We start from the raw sequence: 5,152 nt of genomic DNA, 5'->3' as shown, positions 1-5,152 counted from the left end.
AATGACTACTACTTAAAAGTGATTACTTCAAAATCTTGCTTAGAAGTACATACTGAAAAGCAGAAGCCATGTTTTTAAGATGAAATAATTGTGAGTACTCTAAATATCCCACAGGTTATTGAGGGACCCTAAGTGGTTTTCCAGTCCTACACCCTCCTTATGGCTTCCCCCCTCCCACCTGGGGTCAAGGTTAGGCCAAGTTCCATTCTCCACCCACAGGAACATTCTCGAGTAAAAAATTCTCAGAATGTACTGACTGATGATAGTCACCTGACCCTCTGGAAAGTCCCAGGTAGAGTTCAAATGCATGTCATGCTTGCTAGCCAATAGGTCAATATGATTGGCCAATAAATAACCTTGTTGATATAACCTGTGTCCCTAAAAAGTGTAAAAACTTCGTGTAATAGCCATTCAGGGTCGCCTTCTTAGTAACTTGCCTTGAGAGATTAATTGAAAGTCAACCTTGACACACAGGAAAATAAACCTCTTGCTTTTGCATCAATCTGTGTCTCAGTGTCTCACTTAGGGCATCTTGAAATAAGTACCACTGAACAAAGGTTGGGGTCTTACATTATATCCAGACAAATTATTGTTTTTCCTTATAGAGATTTTTTATAAGGTAGTTTAAAGGAAGCTTGAATATTTAATCATTTTGCCCTTAAAGATTATATTCTTTTTACAAATTATTTCAAGAGTCAATTTCATGATATTCTGCTTATGTAATATAAATGGTTGTAATTTTATGAGGCTGTTTCTTCTAGAATATTTATGTGGTATTTAAACGTAAAAGAATAGCCAGACATGCTGGCCCATGCCTTTAATCCCAGCACTTGGGAGGCACAGAGAAACCCTGTTTCAGAAAAAAATAAAAATAAAAATAGATTATATGAAAGAATTTTGCAGCGAAAAGAGTATCTTGATAATTAGGGTCAAGGAATACCACAAAAATCACACCATGCAACAGATTTTATGCAAGTAATTTTTGGGAGTGTGTGTGCAAAATGGCTGCCTATGAGCTGGAATGAAAAACAGAGTCACTGAAGGTGGAAAGGAACCAGGTTCCCAAACATAGGTAGTTTTTTAGTTAACTAACAACGTCTATAGTAAACATTATCAACGAAAATTTACTCCTCCTTATAATGTTTTCTATAGGACACAAATCATTTTAGATAAATACTTTTATTATTTATTTACTTTTACATGTATACACTTGTTGTATACATGGATGTATATATGAAAGAATGCATGTATGTTTGCATGCATACATGCATGAGTGCGTGTACATGTATGTAGAGGCCAAAGATTCAAGGTTGGTATCAGATATTTTCCTGGATTATTGTCTACTTATTTAACTGAGGAAAGTCTTCATGCTGAACCTGGGGTTCACTGACAGATAATCTGGAAATCTAGTTTGCCCTGGGGATCCACTGTCTCTGCTTCTTGAGCACTGGGTTTACAGGTGAGCCTCTGTGTTCATGTTTACATAGATTCTAGGGAACCAAACTCTGGTTATTGTGTAATCACTTTATCCACTGTTCTATCCTCCTAGCCCATTTTTAAATGGTCATATATTCTGGATATATTTGTGCTTTCTTAGAATCTGTAAGGAATCAGTACTGGTTATAGTTGCTTATTAAATTCCATAGTAAATATTGCCACTCTCACTCCATCATTCTCAGTAAATCAAGTGCATATAGTGAGATAAAAGTTAAAGTTCAAATAAAACAAATTACCAGCATAATTTGGTTCTTGGATATAATGCTTATGGTTGTTTAAGGAGACACTTCTCTTGATGAAGAACACCAATTGTTCATTCTGATTTCTCTGCATCTCTGAGAGCCAATGTTTGTGTGAGAAAGAGAGTAGGCATTAGAATATTATATATGGCCCAAAAATAATAACAACATAAAGATAACACAAGTATAGACAGCACAGGGGTATATTGTTGGGTGGAATTAATATCTTTTGTTCCCAAATAGCAGGAAGTCATAAAGTATATACTACTACATATTACTAAGTCTTGGCATTATACTGTGAAATTGCTATAGAAATCTTACAGTCCATCACCAATCTTCCTTTTTATCCAGTTGAACCAAGTGATGACCTTCAAGACATTGTTTTTAGAAGTGTTTAAGTTATTATCTGCTTCATGTAGTGTTGTAGAAATAGATGGTGGTATCAACATAAGTAAAATTCAAACAGATGGTGAGACCCTTATGTAAGAAATGTTAGGTTAAATTATGGGGTATTTTTTATTTTTTTAATTGAGGATAGGAGTAGTGTGGGCATGACACAGTGTAGGTTCGGAATGTATGAAGGTAAGAGGACAACTTGGTGGAGTCTGTTCTCTCTTCCATGTGGGTTCTAGCAAGCACCTTTACTTACTGAGTCTCTTTCTGTGCCTGTCAATTATTTTTAAAATAATTTACTAGTTTGTTTCATCCAAAGTCAATGAGTACCTTGAATTGGGAAGATCAGCATTTCTATCAGATTTTGCTTTGTGTGACTTAAATTTATTTTATTATTTTCTGTAATCATGCAAAATATTGTTTCTTTATGATATTTTAATACATACACAGTATTCTGCTCATACTCATCTTTCCTTGTCTTCCTTCTCTGGTCTCTTTCCCCTTCCATCCACACAAATAGTTCCATGGCTACATTTTAAAGTCTAGATATCATATATAGAAAGGCACAGTGTTTGCTTTTCTTTCCATTTCATTCCTCTCTTCTTTCCAACTTCCACCAACTCCTTCCTCCTTCCACACTGTTTCTTTTCTACTTTTGTATCTAAAAAAAAATCTAGATAAATATTGATTAAATCTTAAATCTAGAGTCCTCATATGAGGAATCAAATATACCTGTGGGCCTAGCTAATTTCACTTAGAATGTTAAAACTATAGCCTTTTTTTCCTTTCAGAGGCCAGAGATGATGATGATAACAAGCAAATAGTCAAAGAGCTCATGGCAAGATGGTTAATTTAGACTCTGATAACAACAGTTTCCTGGAAAGGTTTTCACTTTGTTGGTCATAAGATTTGGATTGCTGAACCCAGAGATTATTAGGGCACTGTGGTTTAGCCATTAGTATCATTTCCTATAAACTTGTTGCACTCAATTACTTTCCAGTTTTATTCATTGTTATATATTTTTTTGTTCCTAAATTTTCTTTATGAATTACTACAAAACATTGCAGACCAATGTGTCTTAATCTTCGTCCTCCTCCTGCTCTTCATCGTGGTTAGTCTGGAAGTAACGCAGCTTGTAACTCTCTTTGCTGTTGGCGACAACACACAGCCAGTCTCAGAGGTTGTTCTTCAAATATTCTTTGGTGAGATATTTCAAATACCTTTTGGAGAAAGGCACCTCAGAAGTAACAGTGATCTTGCTCTTGCTCTACTCGATGGCCACAACTCCTCCTCTGAGATTGCCAGCTTTCCTGTTCACCTTGATTCTCTCCTGGGGGAACTGCTCAAAGTTGGCAGCATCCATGATTCCATCTACTACAGCGTGAGTGCAGTTGAGGGTGAACTTCAAAGCCTGCTTATATTTTTTTTTGCCCCCCTTCACCACAAGCTTTTTCACAGGCTCCATGGAAGCAGAGGAGGCAGAAAAGCCATTGTTATATTTTAATTGGAAGAAGAAAACAGATTGCAAGCTTCCACTTTGTGAACTCAGACAACACTAAAATTTAGATATAAATTACTTCTGCTTTCCAGTGTATTATGACCTAGGCTTGTATATAACTCCATTTTTAAAAATTTATTTTTATTTTTTTTCCAATTTTTATTAGGTATTTTCTTCATTTACATTTCAAACGGTACCCTGAAAGTCCCCCATACCCCCTGCGCCCCCTGCTTTCCTACCCACCTACTCCCACTTCTTGGCCCTGGTGTTCCCCTGTACTGGGGCATATAAAGTTTGAAAGACCAAGGGGCCTCTCTTCCCAATGATGGCCGACTAGGCCATCTTTTGATACATATGCAGTTAGAGACATGAGCTCTGGGGGGTACTGGTTAGTTCATATTGTTGTTCCACCTATAGGGTTGCAGACCCCTTTAGCTCCTTGGGTACTTTCTCTAGCTCCTCCATTGGGAGCTCTGTGTTCCATCCAATAGCTGACTGTGAGCATCTAATTGTGTGTTTGCCAGGCACTGGCATAGCCTTCCAAGAGACAGCTATATCAGGGTCCTTTCAGCAAAATATTGCTAGTGTATGCAATGGTGTCTGAGTTTGGAGTCTGATTATGGGATGGAACCCTGGGTATGGCAGTCTCTAGATGGTCCATCCTTTCATCTCAGCTCCAGACTTTGTCTCTATAACACCTTCCATGGGTGTTTTGTTCCCAATTCTAAGAAGGGGCAAAGTGTCCACACTTTGGTCTTCGTTCTTCTTGAGTTTCATGCGTATCACAAATTGTATCTTATTTCTTGGGTATTCTAAGTTTCTGGGCTAATATCCACTTATCAGTGAGTACATATCATGTGAGTTCTTTTGTGATCCTCACTCAGGATGATGCCCTCCAGGCCCATCCATTTGCCTAGGAATTTCATAAATTCATTCTTTTTAATAGCTGAGTAGTACTCCATTGTGTAAATGTACCACATTTTCTGTATCCATTCCTCTGTTGAGGGACATCTGGGTTCCTTCCAGCTTCTGACTATTATAAATAAGGCTGCTATGAACATAGTGGAGCATGTGTCCTTATTACCAGTTGGAACATCTCCTGGATATATGCCCAGGAGAGGTATTGCGGGATCCCCCGGTATTACTATGTCCAATTTTCTGAGGAACCGCCAGACTGATTTCCAGAGTGGTTGTACAGCTTGCAATCCCAACAACAATGGAGGAGTGTTCCTCTTTCTCCACATCCTCGCCAGCATCTGATGTCACCTCAATTTTTGATCTTAGCCATTCTGACTGGTGTGAGGTGGAATCTCAGGGTTGTTTTGATTTGCATTTCCCTGATGATTCAAGATGTTGAACATTTTTTCAGATGCTTCTCAGCCATTCAGTATTCCTCAGGTGAGAATTCTTTGTTTAGCTCCGAGCCCCATTTTTTAATGGGGTTATTTGATTTTCTGGAGTCCACCTTCTTTTTTTTTATTGGGTATTTATTTCATTTACATTTCCAATGCTATCCCAAAAGTCC

General features: G+C 37.7%; 1 pseudogene; it reads right to left on the bottom strand.

Annotated features, from left to right (window-relative positions):
• Positions 1–3,207: 3,207 nt before the first annotated feature.
• LOC110300737 (large ribosomal subunit protein eL22 pseudogene) lies at positions 3,208–3,594 on the bottom strand (annotated as a pseudogene).
• Between the last annotated feature and the right edge of the window lie 1,558 nt (positions 3,595–5,152).

Source organism: Mus caroli, unplaced genomic scaffold (genome assembly GCF_978045245.1).
Source record: "Mus caroli unplaced genomic scaffold, Mus_caroli_1 scaffold_10, whole genome shotgun sequence".
Lineage (NCBI taxonomy): Eukaryota > Metazoa > Chordata > Mammalia > Rodentia > Muridae > Mus > Mus caroli.
This window is presented reverse-complemented; position numbering and strand designations above follow the sequence as displayed.